At 39.7% G+C, this 22007-nt stretch overlaps 1 long non-coding RNA gene across 1 annotated transcript in view; it reads right to left on the reverse strand.

Moving 5' to 3' along the window:
• Positions 1–6636: 6636 nt before the first annotated feature.
• The window catches only part of LOC120865896, a 19420-nt gene continuing 4049 nt past the window's right edge, over positions 6637–22007 (reverse strand). The window contains exons 2-3 of the long non-coding RNA XR_005721547.1: positions 16548–16549; positions 6637–6681 (exon numbers count right to left, since the gene is read on the reverse strand). This is a non-coding gene — a long non-coding RNA (uncharacterized LOC120865896). The remainder of the gene's footprint in view (positions 6682–16547; positions 16550–22007) is intronic.

Consider the following 22007-nt stretch of genomic DNA (forward strand, 5'->3'; position numbering starts at 1 on the left):
AGTGACGAGGAGTGGCTGCAAATACAGATGAAGCTTTGTTCACTTACCTGCTGCTCACCACCTGCTGTGCAGCCTGGTTCCTAACAGGGCCATGGACCAGTCAGTGACCCAGGGGGTTGGGGACGCCTGTCTTAGAGCCTGTGGTGAATGCTGGCCCCTCGCTCCTCTTTTCTTAGTGATAGCAGGTCCTGTCCATTCAGTGGACATTAGTCGATTGGTGACCTTCCACTTGTTCTGTATATGTTTGAAGGGGACAGAGATGAATGGGACATTGGGTTACGACCTAGGGGAGAGGCCCATCTGTCACAGGCCACGTGGCTGAACGGGTGATATGGCACCGAGGACCAGAGTGGGCTGCCTTAAATCTGTGTCCAAACCCCAACTTGACTTTTAAATATATTTATTTATATATCAAAGAATCTGTCTGCAATGCAGGAAACCAGGGTTCGATCCCTACTTTGGGAAGTTCCTCTGGAGAAGGGAATGGCAATGCATTCCAGTATTCTTGCCTGGAGAATTCCATGGACAGAAGCCTGGCGGGCTACAGTCCATGGGGTCACAAAGAGTTGGACATGAGTGAGCAACTAACACATACACATGTTTATATATTTGGGTGCACCGGGTCTTAGTTGCAGCATACCGGATCTAGTTCCCTGACAAGGGATTGACCCTGGGCCCCCTGCATTGGGCGTGTGGAGTCTTAGCTACTGAACCATCAGGGAAGTCCCCCCGACTTGGTTTTGTCCTTCACTGGACAGCTCCACATTGTCTCTCAACAGCAGCAAGTTGGCAACTGGAAAGAGACTTCTTGTGATTCCAGCTGGACGTGTTTCTCCCGTGCATCACCCAATGAGTCTTTGAAGGAAGGGGCGTGATCTGTGAAGGGGATCTGTCGAGCTGGGGAAATCCTGGACTCTGTTTCTGAGGAAGGTCCATCCTCTGCACGCTGGCATGTGGTTCTTCAGACCAGAGAGTGCCCTCACAATGGTTCAGCTGGACTCTTTGTGTCTGCTTGAAAAGAGAGGGGCAGTTGGGTGAAGCATTTGATTTCAGCTTTAAAACATGGTTAAGCTAGAGTGACATGGTGGTCAAAGTATTCTGTGGGAACCACGCACCTTTGAACAAAACAGAGTCTCTGTGTGTGGATTGGGGAGGTTTCTTTTCTCCTGTGTCCTGGATCCATCAACACTGAGGAGAGAGTGGTGAAATTTCAGTTCTTGGAGGGCAGACATTGCTTCCTCCAGGCCCTCCCTCAGCACCCAGCCCATTACCAGGTCCTGGCTAGGATCTCCATGGCCACTTACATAGGATGTATTCTGGTTGTAATGCGTTTTGAGGGAGGAACAGTGCAAAGATAGGGGAGAAAGGAATTGTTCCTCCCAAGAGAAGAGCAATTTGCAACCTACTCAGTCTCTTGGACTTTATTTCCATTTTTGGCAGCTGTCATCTCTGACTACAGTGTGTAACATTGAAACACAGGCCTTTTTTCATTTGTTTGTTTGTTAAACCATAAAGGGACTATTTATTAAAGCAGTATTGTCATATTGCTAAAGAATTCACAGTAATGGAAAATGACAACTCCTAATTTTGATATTACTTCCCCCAATTTGGATGGAGTAAAAGCTTGTTATAATTTCTATATTAAGTTATAAAAATAACATCTCAGATTTTTCTTAATCTTTCAAACCCGGGAATCAGTCTGTGCACACACACATAATACAATGATCGAGAGGGGATCTTTCAAACTCTGCTGTGTTTAAAACAACTAATTGATCTCGGGCTCCTAAATAATCGGTATCTTAAAAAAAATTGTTTTTTTTTTTCAGTTCTACCAGTTTATTGCTATCAACCCATCTCCCTTCACCCTCATGCATGCGTGCTCAGTCATGTAACCCCATGGACTGCAGTCTGCCAGGCTCCTCTGTATATGGATTTTTCCAGGCAAGAACACTGGAGTGGGTTGCCATTTCCTTCTCCATTTTAAAAAATTTTATTTACTTAATGGTATTTACCTTAATGGTATTTAAAGTGTTTTTTTTTTTTAATTGGAGGATATTGTGTTTGTTTCTGCTGTACAACAACGTGTATCAGCTGTAAGTATACATACATCCCCTCCCTTTGGAGCCTCCCTCCCCGCTCCCATCCCAACACTCTAGGCTGTCACAGAGAATTATGGGCTTCTTAAAAAGGAGCAATCAAAGTTAGGTGTTTGGGTCACTATCACGTTTCTGAACTTGCTGCTCATGGGGCTGGTCCTGATCAGTGGGATCCTTTTATTTGAGAGTTTTGGGTTCTTATTTCTACACCTGTTGATCTCAGTATCAAATATGCCAGATCGTGGGCATAGAGTGTAATGAAGTTCTAGTGCCAGTCGTTCCAGTGACCCAGGTAATGGAAATCAAGCTTGAGTGCTCGAGTGGGATGTGTTGGTGGAGGACAGTGTTTCAGGGTTGGATGTGAAAGAATGTTATTGCCCTGCCAGCAGGAAGGGGGCCATGTTTTTTATTTCAGAGAGAGAATTTTAGATGGTGTAATATACATGTTATGAACATAAGAGTGAATCAGATAGTGAGGAAATGATTCCTTTTGACTTGTCTTTCAATACCTCTGGTTTCACCAAATAGAAAATCTGAATGTGGTGCATTCTTAACACCTGTAACGTTTAACATTTGCAGTCTTGGTCTGGCTGGCTACTGTAGCCACTTGGACTAGCTTGCCTTATGCCAGGTTCTGTTCTGTTCCCCCCGCCCCCCATTGACTCTGCCTCATGGCATGCATAACTTCCTGACCAGGGATTGAACCTGTGCCCCCTTCAGTGGACGCTCTGAGTCTTAACCACTGGACATCCAGGGAAGCCCTTTCTCTTTTCTTTGCTATAGTCTACATATTGAACAATTTCCCCCAAATGTTTGCTGCTCTCTTGACTGCTTGTTCATGTAGGAGAATGAGAAACTCTCAACTCTTTTTTTAAGTTTGAATGCTTTTATCTATAGACTTTTCTCTGGGCAGTTTAGATTCCCTCAGAAAAATTGTTCTAATTGTACCTAGTCAGAACATGCCTGGTCCCCAGGGCTGTGAGACATCAATAGGACAAGAGGGCCAAGATCCTCAACTCAATATGTAAACCCATTTGTCTTGTATCTTTCCCCCATCTCTCTCTCTAACCTGGTTTGCCTAAGTTGGAAACATCTCTCATTTAGTCTTTGCAGAGGGTAGACTTCTTTTGTCCTATGGAAGTGGAGGAGGGATTGTTCTCTGTAAGTGTGGAGGGAGTAGAGATGTCATTCATTTATCCAGCCTCTTGTATTTCCCAGTGCTGACAGCCTGCTCCACCACTCTCCATAATTGGAGTCAGTCTGTCTGGATCTCATTATTTCTAGTTTTCCCCCTCAAGCCCTCTACTGTTAGGTATTTATTAATTTGTTTACTGTTTTTCCAATTACAACAAAACTTTATCATTAAATACTCTTGTCTATTTCTGTTTCCGAAAGAATATTTCCAGACTTCCTGGCAGTCCTGTGGTTAAGACTTCACCTTCTGATGCAGGGGTTGTGGGTAGATTCCTGGTTGAAAAAAGGAAACAGTATTGTAACAAATTCAATAAAGACTTTAAAAATGGTCCACATTAAAAAAAAAAAAAACTAAAAAAAACCCATAAAAACAAAAGAATATTTCCAGTAAGTGGAATTACTGGATCAAAGAGTAAGAGTATTTAAAATATTTGAAGCTCTTCAAAAGCTGTAGCTATATTTTGCCAAATCTTAAACTCCAGTTTTACTACTAATCATCACCATCGTCATCTCTCATCACCATCATCATATTCATCACCATAACCACCACCATCCTATTCATCACCATGACCACTATCTATCAGTCACCATCACCATCATATCTATCACCATCATCACTAAGCAAGCACTTGCAGGGACTATTCTAAGCACTCTACACTCTTACCTCATTGAATCTTCACAGCAGTCTTGTGCAAAAGGCACAGTTAGTAGTCAGTTTGGCAGAGAAGAGAGATTTAGAGAAGTTTAATTCTTGCCTGGGGTTCCAGACCTAGTAAGTACTAGAACTGGAACTCATTTTCAGACCCACTTGGCTGCATAGTTATGCTGATCCTATCAGCCCTCCATTCCCAGGGCTGCCCTGTCTCCTGATCAGAGCTCGTCTTCAGGGCATTGGCGAGTGAAGAAATATGTCCAGACTCTCACATTTCCTCTTTCCTTCATCTGTCCAAATTAGCAAGGAGTGATGCCATTTGCTAAGGGCTCTTTGCTGTTCCTGGGGATACTACATTTTCTCCCAAGAAAAGAAGCTATGAATTGGTGTTCTTGATCTCTTCATACAGCTCCAGTCTTCATTTGGTGCAGCCAAAATCTCTCCAAGGCTCTGACATGTAGAAAGTGCTTTGCTTTGGTTTCTAGGATGGATGCAGACTTTTTCTTTTTTTTTTTTGGCTGCGCCTGATGGCATGTGAGATCTTAGTTCCCCCACCAGCGATTGAACTTGTGCCCCCTGGGTTGGGAGTGTGGAGTCTTACCCACTGGACCTCAAGGGAAGTCCTGTTTTCTTTTCTTCTGAGAATTCCATTACTATTTCATAGCAGATCTGATAGGCAGGCCAAACCCCTGAGGGCCTTCACCTTATCGCTTAGGAATTGTTCTATTACCCCATCTTTACAATAATTCAGTTGGTCATATCATATTCACTTCTGTATGAGTAGCTATGATAGCTCTTGGGAGGCAGGTGACCTGAGTCTCCCCCTGACTCAGACAGTCCTTTATTTTCTCAAATATAAATAAAAGAATCATATGCCCTGCCTCTTGCTGTTTCCCAGAAGTTCCATGAGAATAAGAAAGAGGATCTTTGTAAGTAAGTTTTTTTCCCCCCTCTAATCAGATAGGATGAAGACCAGGAATCATAAGTATGGCCTCATTACCACACCAAGATGGAACTCATTAGAAAACATTTCTTTCTATCTGATCTCTCTTTTGTTTCACTTGTTCCTACCTTTCAGTAGAGACTCTTATGAATCCTGGGATGCTTTTGCTTATCTTCAGCAAGCACATAGCCCAGTCAGCTAAATAAGACTCTTATAAAGGCTGTGGGCCATCAGAATTTCCTTTACTATAAGGCATGAAGTATTGGGGAAAATATACCAAAAGTGGCCACTGACGACCACCTGCCCTGTAGACAACACACTGTGTAATCCCTTTTACTGATTGCCTCTCACCCACTGAACCTCTCCTGCACTGGGGCCTTTACTCTGGTCTTCTGAGTGTTTCCATTTAAAATCCTAGAATTGTGTGCTGATTAACCCATCCTTCCAGGGCTCTGCGGTTTACTCAGGGGCCAAGATTTGGAATATGCATTTTCAGTTTTAGTTGACTCAACAAAGTATGTGTGCTGAAATGTCTTATGATTGAAAAAGTGAATAAGCGAAGGACTTTTGTTGTTGTTCCGTCACTCAGTTGTATCCCACTCTTTGTGACCCCATGGACATGCAGCATACCAGGCTTCCTCATCCTTCACTGTCTCCTGGAGTTTGTTCAGATTCATGTCCACTGGGTCAGTGATGCTATCGAACTGTCTCATCCTCTGCCACCCCCTTCTCCTTTTGCCTTTAATCTTTCCCAGCATCAGGGTCTTTTCCAATGAGTCAGCCCTTTGCATCAGGTGGCCAAAGTATTAGAGCTTCAACATTAATTCTTCCAATAAATATTCAGAGTTGATTTCCTTTAGGATTGACTAGTTTGACCTCCTTGAGTCAAGGGACTCTCAAGAGTCTTCTCCAACACCACAGTTCAAAAGCATCAATTCTTTGGCACTCAGTCTTCTTTAGGGTCCAGTTCTCACATCCATACATGACTGCTGGAAAAACCGTAGCTTTGACTACATGGACCTTTGTAGGCAAAGTAATGTCTCTGCCTTTTTAATACGCTGTCTAGGTTTGTCATAGGTTTTTCTTCCAAGGAGTAAGCATCTTTTAATTTCACGGCTGCACTCACCATCCATCGTGATTTTGGAGCCCAGGAAAATACTGCCACTGTTTCTGTTTTTCCCATCTATTTGCCGTGAAGTGATGGGACTGGATGTCATGGTCTTAGTTTTTTGAATGTTGAGTTTTAAGATGATTATTTAAACTTGTCACAATCTTTCTGAGAATTAGATTTCTGTTAATTAAGGAGACTCTATCCCTCATGGATGAACTGTGGACATTTAGCCACTTTCACAACTGAGACTCCTTGTCCAAGAAAGTTTCCCTGACCATTCTACCAAAATATTATCCCTCCCTCCTGGCCTGACATTATTTTGTACTACACTTAATCACCTTCCAACTTTTTCTTGTTTTGTTTACTGCTATATCTCCAGCAAATGGAGCAAGACCAAGTTCCATTCAGTTGTTTGTTCAATGAATGAAGCATTTTTACTTTTAGCATTTTTTATTTTGGCCACCTGATACAAAGAACTGACTCATTTGAGAAGACCCTGATGTTGGGAAAGATTGAAGGTGGCAGGAGGAGAAGGGGATGACAGAGGATGAGATGGTTGGATGGCATCACTGACTCAATGGACGTGAGTGTGAGTAAACTCCGGGAGTTGGTGATGGACAGGGAGGCCTGGTCTGCAGTTCATGGGGTCGTGAAGAGTTGGACACGACTGAGCGACTGAACTGAACTGATGATTCCTTCACTTTGTAATATCCTTGAGTTCTTAATATTTTTAATAATATCTATAAAAGAACAAATATCACTTAACTTTTTCACCCTATGGCTAGTGTTATGGATATTTTAATATCTGTGAGAAAAAGACCAAGAAATGGGTTATTTTGAACCTCAGTCCCTTGCAGTTGGAAAAGGTACAAATGAACTAAAAACACTTTTTTTAACTCAGAGAAACTTAAACTAGGATGAGAGCGGATGGGCTAGACCTCACAAGGATCAACAAACTGGGATGAAAAGAGGATGGGCTAGACCACGCAAGGATCAACTTGAGGCTCCTCTTTGCAATGAGGGACAGAGACAGAGCTTCATCTTTTTTCCCTATAATTCATTAATATAAAGACAATAAGAAAGGCAATGTATGTGTTTTATAACAATTTGAATAATACAGAGACAACATAACTGGCTTCTCTGCCTTCTTTTCTGTCAGGGCCACCTTGGTATGTCAGACCTATCATTTAACAGCCCCAAACTGCCAAATTACCCAGTTAAAAATGATGAGCAAAGGACTTAAGTAGACATTTCTTCAAAGAAGTTATACAAACAGCCAACAAGGATAGGAAAAGATGCTCAACATCACAACATCTTTAGAGAGATGAGATAGCACCTCACAAGCATCAGGATGGTTGCTATCAAAAATCCCAAAGTAACAGGGTTGGGGAGAATGTGGAAAAATTGGAACCCTTGTACCCTGTTGATGGGAATGTAAAATGAAGGGTAACTCTAGAAAATAGTGATACTTCCTTAAAAATTAAAACAAGAATTATTGTATGATCCAGCAACTCCACTTCTGGGTAGGTACCCAAAAGAATTGAAAGCAGAGTCTCAAGTAGGCATTTATCAACTCGTGTTCATAGCAGTACTGTTCACCACAGCCAAGAGGTGGAGGCAACCCTAGCGTCCATCAGTAGATGACTGGATAAACAAATGTGGTCTGTTCATGTGTGTGTCCATGTGCTAAGCCGTGTCTGACTCTTTGTGACCCATGGATTGTAGTCCACTAGGCTCCTCTGTCCTGGAATTTCCCAGGCAAGAATACTGGAGTGGGCTGCCATTTCCTCCTTTAGGGGATCTTACCGGCCCGGGGATTGAACCCATGTCTCCTGCATCTCCTGCATTCGCAGGTAGATTCTTTACCACTAGCGCCACCTGGGAAGCCTCTGATCTATCCATACGATGAATTCAGCCTTTAAAAAGAAGTAAATTATGAGACCAGTGTTTAAGACTCTGTGCCCCCATTGCAAGGGGCCTGGGTTTGATCTCTGGTTGAGGAACTAGATCCTGAATGTTGCAACTGAGACCCAGTGTAGCCAAATAAATAAAAATTAAAGAATAATTTTTGAAAAAGGAAATTGACACAGGGTCCAATATAGATGAACCTACAGACTGTATGCTGAGTGAAATAAGCCAGTCTCAAAAAGACAAATACTGTGTGAATCCCTTTACATGAGGTACCTATGAGTAGTCAAATTTATAGCAACAGAAAGTAGAATATTGGTTACCAGGACTGGGAGAAGGTGAAAGGGGAAGTTATTATTGAATGGGTACCGAGTTTCAGTTTTAAACGATGAAAGAATTCTGGAGATTAGTTGCACAACAATGGGAATATACTTGGCACTACTGAATTGTGAACCTAAGATGATTTAAATGGTAAATTTTAAATGATATGCCTTTTACTACATTTTTTTAAAAATTTAAGGAAAGCAAAAAGACGATAGTCTGTATCACGTACACGTGTCTGTATCACACAAAGACAGGTGTGTGTGATACAGACTCCTATAAGCCAAGAGCATACAGGCCACTTCTTGTTTCCTGTTTGCTTTAAAAAAAAAAAAAAAAAGGTGAGGGGATCATATTACATTACTCAGCAACTTGCTTTCCTCTTTAACCCATTTAAGGACATATGGATATCTTTCCAGGTCAGTGAACACTGATGTGACTCATGTGTCTTTCAAAGGTGACTAATTATCCATGGGATGTGTACACTGGGGTTTATTTTATGTTTCCTTTTTTCTGAGCCTTCCAGTTATTTCCAGCGTGGTTGCCACTACAGGCGAGGCTGTTACAAAAAACTGTGTGTGTATTTCCTTATGTATGGCTGATGGCATCATTGACTCAATGGACATGAGTTTGAACAAACGTAGTGAGATAGTGAAGGACAAGGAAATCTGGCGTGCTTCAGTCCATGGTGTGGAAAAGACTTGGGCATGATCAAGTGGCTGAACGACAACAACAAAATGTACTGCTGAATTATTTCTGCTGACTTTCAAAAATAATTGCTAAGTCAAGAGTATTTTCAGACTCTTTTCCTGAATGTTTAAAGCTCCTCACATTCACATGGTATTTAATACTTTATGAGATGTCAGCTTGTTGACCTCCATTCTGGTATCAGGCTTTGCAATCTGCTGGTGGATAATGATTTGTTATTATTGTTTTTCATACTTGAGGTTGTGAAGTTGAGTTGCTTTAAAAATGTACTAGCTCTGCCTTTTTTTTTTTTTGGTATTTGGCATAAGATAGGAAGTGTAATTTTGTTTTCTTTCAGACGAACAGCCAATTATGCTAGCGCTGGTTATGAAATCATTTTTCCTCATGAAATTAAAATGCTATTATCATGTATTTTTGATATTTTTCTAGACTGATTCCACTGATTTTTCCATTTCTGTATCAGTGCTAAATCAGTTTTGAGTGTATAGGAACTTGATCATTTTTTTTCCAGTTTTTTCTTAGTTTATTTTTGACTGCGCTGGGTCTTTGTTGCTGCACACAGGCTTTCTCGAGTTGTGGCGGGTGGTGGCTTCTCTTGCTGCAGAGCACGGGCTCAGTGGTTGTGGCACACAGGCTTAGTTGCCCCGTGACACGTGGGATCTTCCCCAAACCAGGGATCGAACCCTTGTCCCCTGTCCTGGGGGGCAGATTCTTAACCACTGGACCACCAAGGAAGTATTTTTTTCCAGTTTTATTAAGAAATAATTGGTATAATTGTATAAATGGAAGGTATACAGTTTAATGTGTCAAAAGGAAAATTCCTTACCATTTTCCCCTTTCAAAATTTTCTCATCCATTCTCAGATATCTATTTTTCCATATTATGAACTTTTAAAATCTTTCAAAGTTATTTTTTAAAGGTCCAATTGAAATTCTGATCATCTTTTCAACTTTTACATATAATGTGGTCTGTGCATATATTTGCATACCTCAAATTTTTATGATTAAGGAAACTATATATACTCATCATTTTCAACAAAATAGTAAAGTAATAATACTTCAGAATCTCCTGAATCCATTAACCACTTATTGTGTAAACTTCTAGACATTTTTCTGTGCTTTTGAACACATATATTAATTATTTAACAAAGATGGAACATAATATACACAGAAGGGAAATATACACTTTTTCCCTTCCACTTAAGAACAAGTATGGACATCTTCTCAGTAACCCTATTTCTTTTTTTGACATTTAAAATTGTATTTTTTATATTAATTTTTATTGGAGCACAGTTGCTTTTTCTACATGTAGCAAAGTGAATCAGCTGTACGTATACACACATCCCCTGTCTTTTGGATTTCTTTCCCATTTTGGTCACCACAGGGCACTGAGAAGAGAGTAACCCTATTTCAGTACTTTCATAAACACCCTTGCTTTTTCCTGTAGGCTCCATAGTATTTCCTAGTGCTGATGTATTGCAATTTATTTAAATAATTTTTCTGTTAGATATATTGATTGCTTCCTCCTTTCATTTTTATGAATGCATTAGTTTGCTAGAACTGCAATGATAAAGTACCAAAGACTAGCTGGCATAAAGAATAGAAATTTATTTTCCCACAGTTCTGAAGACTGGCAGTTTATCAGAAGGCCTGGTTCCTTGTGAGGACTGTGAAGGAAAGATTTGTTCCAGGCCTTTCTCTTTGACTTCTGGATGGCTGTCTTCTGCCTGTGTCTCCACATTATCTTCCTCTGTGCCTGTGTCCACATTTCTGTTCTTATAAAAGATACCAGTTGTATTAGTGGGATTAGGGCCTACGGGTGTATGAGCTCATTCTAACCTAACTGCTTCTGCAAAGAGTTATCTCCAAATAGTCACATTCTCAGGTTCTGGGGCTAAGGACTTATACATAAAAATTTAGGGGGACCTGATTCAAGCATTAACCATGAGCAGTGATTTTTCCTGCACATTTATCTTTGTGCTTTTAAGTTAATCTATTGTAGAATAAATTCCTATAAATGGGATGGGTTGAAGTTTATATACATTTCAAAAATTCATAAAGAATTGTGAAGTGTTCTCTTTTTCTTTCTTTATGTAAGATCGGTAATATTTGTTCCTTTAAGATGACATAGGATTCACCAGTGAAGCCATTTGAACTAAGAATTTTATTGGGGAGTTTCAGTAATTGTTCAGTTTCTTCAATAGAACTGTTTAGATTTTCTCTTCGTGTGTCAAGTTGTTACAGTTTTAAAAACAACTTTGTATTTCATTGGAATTTTCCAGTTTATTGACATTGACTTTTTAATATCTACCAACTTTTGGCTTTGTCGGTCCTTCTATTGAATGTTTATTTTCTTATTTCCTTCTTTTGCATTTCATTGGTGGTGTTTTCTGTTTCACAAGCTTCCTGATTGATTAGATCATTCGGTTTTCAGCCTTTCTTTTCTAAAAGCAAGTGCTGGTTAGCATATGGAGCAACTGGAACTGGCACCCACTGTGGGACTGGGATTGTAACTTGATGTAACCACTACAGAAAATTGTTATTAGTACTCACTAAAATTGATCATAAGCATTACATGTGCTCCAGCAATTACATTTCTCTGTAAATACCCTACAGAATTGAATTTGCATGCATAGTAAAGATGTGTAAGAATGTGTATTTTTGGTAGTCTCAAGTTGGACACATCCCACATGGATAAGAAAATTATTGATTCATAAAATGGGAGTCTGTTAGCAATGAATATGAGCAAACTATGAGTAAAGGTGACAACGTGAATGAGTTGCAAACATATATTGGGGCATTCAGGTTATATATAATTTTAACACCGACAAGGAGTATCTCTAGTGTCAGAAAAGTGGTTACATTTGAGGAGGAAATTGAGAAATTCTTCACCTTGGAGGTGGTTACATGTACATATTTATTTCATAGCTTTCAGTTCAGTTGCTCAGTCATGTCCGACTCTTTATGACCCCATGAATCGCAGCATGCCAGCTCCAACTCCCAGAATTCACTCAAACTTATGTCCACTGAGTCTTCTCCAACACCACAGTTCAAAAGCATCAATTCTTCTGTGCTCAGCTTTTTTCACAGTCTAACTCTCGCATCCATACATGGCCACTGGAAAAACCATGGCCTTGACTAGACGGACCTTTGTTGGTAAAGTAATATCTCTGCTTTTCAATATGTTATCTAGGTTGGTCATAACTTTCCAAGGAGTAAGTGTCTTTTAATTTCATGGCTGCAATCACCATCTGCAGTGATTTTGGAGCCCCCAAAATAAAGTCTGACACTGTTTCCACTGCTTCTCCATCTATTTCCCATGAAGTGATGAGATCAGATGCCGTGATCTTTGTTCTCTGAATGTTGAGCTTTAAGCCAACTTTTTCACTCTCCTCTTTCACTTTCATCAAGAGGTTTTTAGTTCCTCTTCACTTTCTGCTGTAAGGGTAGTGTCATCTGCATATCTGAGGTTATTGATATTTCTCCCAGCAATCTTGATTCCAGCTTGTGTTTCTTCCAGCCCAGCGTTTCTCATGATGTACTCTGCATAGAAGTTCAATAAGCAGGGGGACAATATACAGCCTTGACGTACTCCTTTTCCTATTTGGAACCAGTCTGTTGTTCCATGTCCAGTTCTAACTGTTGTTTCCTGACCTGCATATAGGTTTCTCAAGAGGCAGGTCAGGTGGTCTGGTATTCCCATCTCTTTCAGAATTTTCCACAGTTTATTGTGATCCACACAGTCAAAGGCTTTGGCATAGTCAGTGAAGCAGAAATAGATATTTTTCTGGAACTCTCTTGCTTTTTCCATGATCCATCTGTTGATTGCAATTTGATCTCTGGTTCCTCTGCCTTTTCTAAAACCAGCTTGAACATCAGGGAGTTCACGGTTCACGTACTGCTGAAGCCTGGCTTGGAGAATTTTGAGCATTATTTTACTAGCATGTGAGATGAGTGCAATTGTGCGGTAGTTTGAGCATTCTTTGGCATTGCCTTTTTTGGGATTGGAATGAAAACTGACCTTTTCCAGTCCTGTGGCCACTGCTGAGTTTTCCAAATTTGCTGGGATATTGAGTGCAACACTTTCACAGCATCCTCTTTCAGGATTTGAAATAGCTCCACTGGAATTCCAACACCTCCACTAGCTTTGTTCGTAGTGATGCTTTCTAAGGCCCACTTGACTTCACATTCCAGGATGTCTGGCTCTAGCTGAGTGAATAGTTATCTGTTATACCTCAACAGAAATGTTTCTTTTAAAATGTAATGCATGTTTTCAAAATACCCTCAAAATTTTTTCTCATTGGTATTCCCACCAGCCCTGCTTGAGAGCACCAGTCTCTACACCCTTCCAATCTTGGGAATTTCCATGTTTTAAAATATTTCCTAATTTGGTAGAAAAAAATGGATTGCTACTTAAGTTTCCACTGTATTACTTCTAATGGACATTTTTGCTGGACATTTATATTCTGTGTTTGGTCTATTTGTGTTGTTTGCTCATTTTTCTCTCTGGTAAAAACTCTCCTTTATCTTCATGGTTAGTAACTTATATTTTTGTGTTTGTGATATATGTTGTAACTTTAAAAAAACTTTATTTTTAATTGGAGGATAAGTGCCTTACAGTATTGTCTTTGTTTCTGCCATACATCAGCACAAGTGAGTCATAGGTGTGCATATGTCCCCTCGCTCTTCAACCTCCCACCCGGCAGCCCATCCTACCCCTCCAGATTGTCTCAGAGCACCAGGTTTGAGGTCCCTGTGTCATACCGCAAATGCCAGCTGGCTGTGTAATCTTACGTGTGGTGATGTATATGTTTCAAGGCTACTCTCTCAGTTCGTCCCACACTTTCCTTCCCCCACTGTGTCCACACGTCTCCATGTTCTCTATGTTTGTGTCTCCATTGCTGCCCTGAAAATAGGTTCATCAGTACCATCTTTCTATATTCCATTAATATGCATTAATATATGCTGTTTGTTTTTCTTTTTCTGACTGACTTCACTCTATATATTTAGGTTCATCCACCTCACTAGAACTGACTCAGATGTGTTCCTCTTTATAGCTGAGTAATATTCTATTGTATATATGTACCACATCTTCTTTATCTGTTCATCTGACGATGGACATCTAGGTTGTTTCCATGGCCTAGCTGTTGTAAATAGTGATGAACATTGGGGGTACATGTGTCTTTTTCAGTTATGATTTCCTCAGGGTATATGCCCAGTAGTGGGATTGTTGGATTATATGGTAGTTTTATTCCTACTTTTTAAAGAAATCTGCATACTGTTCTCCACAGTGGCTGTATCAGTTTACATTCCTACCAACAGGGCAAGAGGGTTCCCTTTCCTGTGCTACCACACTGTAGTTTCGATTTGTCAAAAGCAGAGACATTACTTTGCCAACAAATTGGTCCGTCTAGTCAAGGCTATGGTTTTTTCAGTGGTCATGTATGGATGTGAGAGTTGGACTATAAAGAAACCTGAGTGCTGAAGAATTAATTGATGCTTTTGAACTGTGGTGTTGGAGAAGACTCTTGAGAGTCCCTTGCACTGCAGGGAGATCCAACCAGTCAATCCTAAAGGAGATCAGTCCTGGGTGTTCATTGGAAGGACTGATGCTGAAGCTGAAACTCCAGTACTTCGGCCACCTTACGCGAAGAGTTGACTCATTGGAAAAGACCCGGATGCTGGGAGGGATTGGGGGCAGGAGAAGAAGGGGACGACAGAGGAGGAGATGGCTGGATGGCATCACCGACTCGATGGACATGAGTTTGAGTGGACTGCAGGAGTTGGTGATGGACAGGGAGGCCTGGCGTGCTGCGATTCATGGGGTGGCAAAGAGCTGGACAGGACTGGGCAGCTGAACTGAATAATGACTGATGTGGAGCACCTTTTCACGTATGGCTGATAAACCATCAGTTTGTCTTGGTAAGTTACATTTTTCTGTTTCTGTCATGTATGTTGTAACTTTCTAAACAGTTTGTTTTTAAAGAACAGTTTTAGGTTCGCAGCAAAATTGAGAGGAAGGTACAGAGATTCCTGTATATCAATATCTCCTGATCCCACACATGCTTAGCCTCCACCGTTAAAAGCACCCCCCACCAAAGAGGTACATTTACAACAGTTGACTAAGCTACACCGACACATCATAATCACCCAAAGCCCGTGGTTGACATTAGGGTTCAGTGTTTGTGTTGTACATTCTGTGGGGTTTTGCACAGTGTGTCATGACAAGTATCCACCACTACAGTATCATAGAGAATAGTTTCACTGGTCTGATGCTCCACCTGTTCATTGCTCCCGCCCCCTCAACCCCTCGCAACCTCTGATCTCTTTACTGTGTCCATGGTTTTGCCTTTTCCAGAATCTCATAAAGTTGGAATCATACAGTATATAGTCTTCTCAGAGAGGCTCCTTTCACTTAGTAATATGCATCTTAAGGTCCTTTATGTCCTTTCATGCCTTGATAGCTCACTTCTGTTTAGCATTGAATAATATTCCATTGTCTCAACATACCAGTTTATTTATCCATTAACCTAGTAAAGGATGTCTTGGTTGCTTTCAAGTTTTGGCAGCTATAAATAAAGTTTCTATAAACATCCCTGTGCATGTTTTTATGTGGCATAAGTTTTCAGTTCATTTGAATAAATATCAAAGAGTAGTAATTGCTAGAACATATGGCAAAAGTATGTTTAGTTTTTTAAGAAACTGTCAAACTGCCTTCCAAAGTAGATGTACCATTTTGCGTTTTTAGCAAAGAAATGAAAGTTCTTGCTCCACGTTCTTGCCAACAAGACCTCCTTTTGATTTAACTTTTGTTAAGAGTGTGAGGTTTATCTAAATTCATTTTTTTTTAGCATGTAGCTGTCCAGTTCTCCCAGCACCATTTGTTGAAAAACTATCTTTCTCCTCCACTGTATTGCCTTTTTCCCTTTGTTAAGGACCAGTTGACTATATTTGTGTTTATCTATCTGTGGGTTCTCTATTCTGTTCTGTTGGTCTGTCTGTTTATTCTTTCACCAATACCCCATGTTTTGATTGTTTTAGCTCTCCTCCAACTTTGTTGCTCTTCTTCAGAATTGCGTTGGCTATTCTTGGTCTTTTGACTCTGTATGTAAACTTTAGAATCAGTTTGTATCCACAAAGTAAAGTGAGGGATTTTGATAGCGATTGCATTGAATCTAGGCAGATCAAGTTGGGAAGAACTGATATCTTGGCAATATTGAGTCTTATTATCCCTGAACAAAGTCTCTCTCCACTTACTTAGTTCTTTCCTTTTGTTAATCAGAATTGTGTAGTTTTCCTCAAAGATCTTGAATATAGCTTGTTGTATTTATATCTAAAATATTTCTTTTTTTTGGTGCTAATGTAAATGGCATTGTGCTTTTAATTTCAAATTCTACTTGTTAATTTTTGGTAACTAGGAAAATAAATGACATCTTAATAAATATTAAGCTTGTATCCTGCAACCTTGCTGAAATTAGTTTCAGGAACTTCCTTTTTTTTTTTTTAAGATTTGGATTTTCCATGTAGATGATGTCATTTGTAAACAAAGACATTTTATTTCTTCAATCTATATATTGTTTATGTCCATTTGTTGCCTTACTGCATTAGCTAGGACGTCTATACAATGTTGAACAGGAGTGGTGAGAGCAATCATCTTTGACGTGTTCCTGATCTTAGTGGGAAAAGCTTCTAGTTTCTTACTATCAAATGTGATATTAGCTATAGGATTTTTGTAGATTTTCTTTATCAAGTAGAGAAAGTTCCCCTCTGTTCCTAGATTAATCAGTTTTTATCATGAATGGGTATTTGATATTCTCAAATGCTTTTTTCTATTGATATGATCATATAAATATATTGTAAATTGTGTTCTGCTTATGATTCATTTTTACATATCATTTATAGCTTTATTGCCCTGTGGGAGTTGTAATTTTTATTTAATCAAACCTACAGTCATTTTACTGTTTAAGGGAGGCTTTTCTTTTCCCGAAGTTATAAATATATTATCTTTATTTTTTTCTTGAGTACTTCTGCAATTTTATGTTTTACATTAAATCCCTAATCCATTGAAAATTTGTTAACATATATGGTGTGAGGAAACATCCCATGTTTTGTCTACCCAGCAAAGCAATTATTATTTTTTTATTGAGTTATAGGTGATTTACAGCATGTTAATTTCTGCTGTACAGCAAAGTGATTAAGTTATCTATATGTACACACATATGCACATTCTGTTTTAGTGTTATTTATTATGGTTTGTCATAGGATATTGAATATAGTTGCCTGTGCTATACAGTAGGACTTTGATATTTATCCATTCTATACATAAACTTCCCTGGTGGCTCAGATGGTAGAGTGTCTGTCTACGATGCTGGAGACCCGGGTTCAATCCCTGGGTTGGGAAGATCCCTTGGAGAAGGAAATAGCAATCCACTCCAGTACTATTGCCTGGAAAATCCCATGAACAGAGGAGCCTGGTAGGCTACAATCCATGGGGTCGCAAAGAGTCGGACACGACTGAGCGACTTCACGTTCACGTTCATACATAAAAGCTCAGATCTGCTAAAGCCAACCTCCTTACTCCAGCCTTCTTGTACTTCTCTTACCCCCTTGGTAACCACAAATCTCTTCTCTTTGTCCGTGAGACTGTTTCTGATTATAGATAGAGTCATTTGTGTCATATTTTATATACCACATATAAGTGATATCCTATGGTATTTGTCTTTCTCTTTGTAACTTAGTATGATAATCTCTAGGTTTATCCCTGTTGCTGCAAATGGCATTATTTCATTCTTTTTTTTTTTTTTGGCCTGAGTAATATTCCATTGTGTATATGCAACTCATCTTTATCCTTTCATCTATTGATGAACATTTAGGTTGTTGCCATGTCTTGGCTATTGTGAATAGTGCTGCTATGATATTGGGGTTGCATATATCTTCTTGAATTATAGTTTTGTTTGAATATATGTCCAGGAGTAGAATTGCTGGATCATGTGATAATTTTATTTTTAGTTTTTTGAGGAACCTCCTTACTTGTCTCCATAGTCGCTAAACCAATTTACATTCCCACCAACAGTGTCAGGGAGTTTCCTTTTCCCCACACCTCTCCAGTATTTGGTATTTACAGGCTTTTTAATGATGGCCATTCTCACCAGTGGACTTCCCTAGTGGCTCAGTGGTAAAGAATCCACCTACAGTGCAGGAGATGTGGGTTCCATCTCTGGGTCAGGAAGATCTCCTGGAGAAGGAAGCGGAATCTCTAGTATTTTTCTGGGGGAAATCCCATAGAGGAGCCTGAAGGCGGGCTTTTGTCCATGGGATTGCAAAAGAGTTGGACGTGACTTACCGACTGCAACAATAATTCTGAATTTTCTAAATTTTCTCCCAGTCCGTAGGTTCTCTTTATGTTTGGTTTATAGTTTTGTTTGCTGTACAGATGTTTTTAGGTTTATTTAGGTGCCATTTGTTTATTTTTGTTGTTTTTGGAGACTGACCTAAGTCTGTCTAAATATTGATACAGTTTATAGTAGAGAATATTTTGTTTATGCTCCCTTCTAGGAGTTTTACGGTGGTCGTGTCTTATATTTAAGTCTTTAAGCAATTTTGACTTTATTTTTGTGTATGGTGTGAGGATGTGCTCTAACTTCATTGATTTACATGCAGCTGTCCAACTTTCCTGACACCACTTGCTGAAGAGACTCTTTTCTCCATTGTATATTCTTTGTCGAAGATTGACCATAGGGGTGTGGGTTTATTTGTAGGCTATTTTTTCCTGTTGATCCTGTGTCTTTGTGCCAATACTACACTGTTTTGATTACTGTCACTTGTAGTCTGACATCTGTGATGGTTATGCCTTCTGTGCAACTATACTGACAACATTCCTTAAATCATTTCTATTCCAATATAATTGAATTGCCAATTTTACTGTTAATTACTTTTCTATATTGAGGTTTGTATTTTCTTGGTTTTTAAAATTGTGTTCAGGGACATTTCTGGAGGTACAGTGGTTAAGATTTCATGCTTCCACAGTAGGCAACATGAGTTTGATCCCCAGTCAAGGAATTAAGATGGCACAAGTTTCACTACGTGGCCAAATATTTGTTATTGCATATGTTGTTTTGTCGCTAAGTCGTATCTGACTCTTTGCAACCCCACGGACTGCAGCATGCCAGGCTCCTCTATCCTCCCCTTTCTTCCAGAGTTTCCTGAAATTCATGTCCATTGAATTGCTGATGCTGTCTAACCATCTCATTTTCTGCCACCCAATATCCTTTTTACATATTTTGTTGTTCAGTTGCTCGGTCATGTCTGACTCCTTGCAACCCCATGGACTGTAGCACACCAGGCTTTCCTGTCCTTCACCATCTCCTGGAGCTTGCTCAAACTCATGTCCATTGAGTCAGTGATGCCATACAGCCATCTCATCCTCTGTCATCCCCTTCTCCTGCCTTCAATCTTCCCCAGCATCAGGGTATTTTCTGATGAGTCAGCTCTTCGCATCAGGTGGCCAAAATATTGGAGCTTCACCATCAATCCTTCCAATGAATATTCGGGGTTGATTTCCTTTAGGATGGACTGGTTTGATCTCCCTGCAGTCCAAGGGACTCTCAAGAGTCTTCTCCAACACCACAGTTCAAAAACATCCGTTCTTTGGTGCTCAGCTTTCTTTATGGTCAAATTCACAACCATTCATGACTATTGGAAAAACCATAGCTTTGACTAGATGGACCTTTGTTGGCAAAGTAATGTCTCTGCTTTTTAATATGCTATCTAGGTTTGTCATAGCTTTTCTTCCAAGGAGCAACCATCTTTTAATTTCATGGCTGCAGTCTATGGGGTCACAAAGAGTCGGACATGACTGAGTGACTGAGCTGAGGCTATAAAAGGTACTGATTTTCTCTTACATGAGTTGATTGATGTCTAAATAAAGGTATCGATAATTAAATATAGGTTCAGGAAATTTTTTGTAAGTGGCAAAGCAATCACAAGTAAAATAGAGATTTTTCGTTTTTGTGTGTGTTAGTTGCTCAGTTGTGTCCGACTCTTTGTGACCCCATGGACTGTAGCCCACCAGGCTCCTCTGGATTCTCTAGGCAAGAATACTAGAGTGGTAGACACTTCCTTCTCAAGAGGATCTTCCTGATCCAGGGATTGAACTTGGGTCTCCTTTGTTGCAGGCAGAAATTTTTTACCATCTGAGTCAGCAGGGAAGCCCTTGTTTTTTTTTACTAAAATTAAAAAAATTATAAAATTTACCTTTTTCAGTGCATAAATCTGTGAATTTTGACAGACTCATTGTGCAAAATGTAGAATACTTCGATCACTTGCAAAAATTCTCCTGAGCCCCTTCTTTTTCATACCCAGAACTTGGGGGCTACTGGTCTGTCTTCCTCCCTGTTAGCTTTTTCAGAATCATACAGTATGATTGGAATATATATATATGGAATACTGTGCATATAAATATACACTGTATGGAATCCTACAGTACCTATGTACTCTGTTGAGTCTGGCTTCCTTTATTTAACATAACATGTGAGACGTTCATTCATGTTGTATCAGCAATTGTTCCTTTTCATTGTTGAGAAGAATTCCGGTGTATAGATGTAACATAGCTTGTTTATTTATTCTCTTGTTGAAAGACATTCAGGTGGTTTCTGGTTTTTGACAAGTACAATGAAAGCCTATCTATTCGGAGAATTACCTTATTATATTGCCAGAAGAAGGGAAAGAAATCCACAGAACAAGAGATAAAAAATGAAACAAAACACAGAAAACAGAAAGCACAAAGTGAGAATGATAAAAATGAGATGCAAATATTTGTTGGCCTTTTGTATACTTAATGTGTGGATAGGATTTGGTCCAGTGGAGGAAAGTAGAGAGGGTTATTGCAGTAAGGGGATCACAGAAGAAGACTCAGACAGGACTGAGCTTTGAAAATTCTTAAATCACGTGCATCAGTAGAAAACAGAACTATCAGAAAATTTTTGAACTGGGGAATAGATGTTATAAATGTTATGAAGTGAAAGTTGCTCAGTCATGTCTGACTGCGAGTCCGTGGACTGTACAATCCATGGAATTCTCCAGGCCAGAATACTGGAGTGGGTAGCTGTTCCCTTCTCCAGGGAATCTTCCCAACCCAGGGATCAAACCCACCCAGATCTTCCACATTGCAGGAGGATTCTTTACCAGCTGAGCCACCAGGGAAGCCCATAAATGTTATAAGTAGTCTTAAAAAGTATTAGAGTGGCACAATTATACAAAGTTGTGTTATAATGCCAATAATAACTAATTCTTCCCCTGGTGTTCTGTTATTCAGTCTCTACAGTAGCTCTATGTCATAATTATTATTACCTGTCTGTGTTTAAAATAAGAATCCAACCAAGTAAATTGGAAGATCTGTATGGCTTCATTAGGTGATTCATGAACCCCGCAGCATCCCACATAGCAACTAGAAGGGGGCTGTAAAAGGTTGTATGAAGGGGGAGGTTGTTATAGGAAGAAGGATTGAGCAAGGGAGGTACTACCAAAAGGAAAGAAAGGATTATTTTTAGGCCAGCACTTCTTTATTGGGAGGATGAGAAGAGTAAGGGTTTTATCATGTAGATTATCTCTTCTTCCTTTGGGGGTTGGATAGAGTCCACCTGACCAGAAAATTCCATATTGGTTGATTAAAATTCTATTTCTGGTGTTAGGTATTGAATCTAAGTTGGGAATTTGGGCTTTAGCACAAGTGATGCCATTTTGGGCCTGTGGTTTTTCTCTTGAACATCCTGTTTTACACAAGAAGAGAGACTGCAGGGAGGGTGATCATTTGAGATCCAAAGGTAGTGGTCCCCAGCTATCTATCATAAAGAAAAGGTTAAAAGGTTAAAATTGTGGGACTAGCAATGAAGAGCAGCAAGTTTCTATGGGTGTCATGCCTAAGTGACTCAAAAGAGTAACATTTCCAGTCATCTCTCTAAAATACTTGTTCTCTGCTGATCTTTGTTCTTGTTTTATGCTCAACTGTATGTCACTGCTTATTGACTCGTTGGATATATAGAGATAAAATGTAACATGGATATATAGAGATAAAATG

The sequence above is a fragment of the Oryx dammah genome, unplaced genomic scaffold, assembly GCF_014754425.2.
Source record: "Oryx dammah isolate SB20612 unplaced genomic scaffold, SCBI_Odam_1.1 HiC_scaffold_1, whole genome shotgun sequence".
NCBI classification, from domain to species: Eukaryota; Metazoa; Chordata; class Mammalia; order Artiodactyla; family Bovidae; genus Oryx; species Oryx dammah.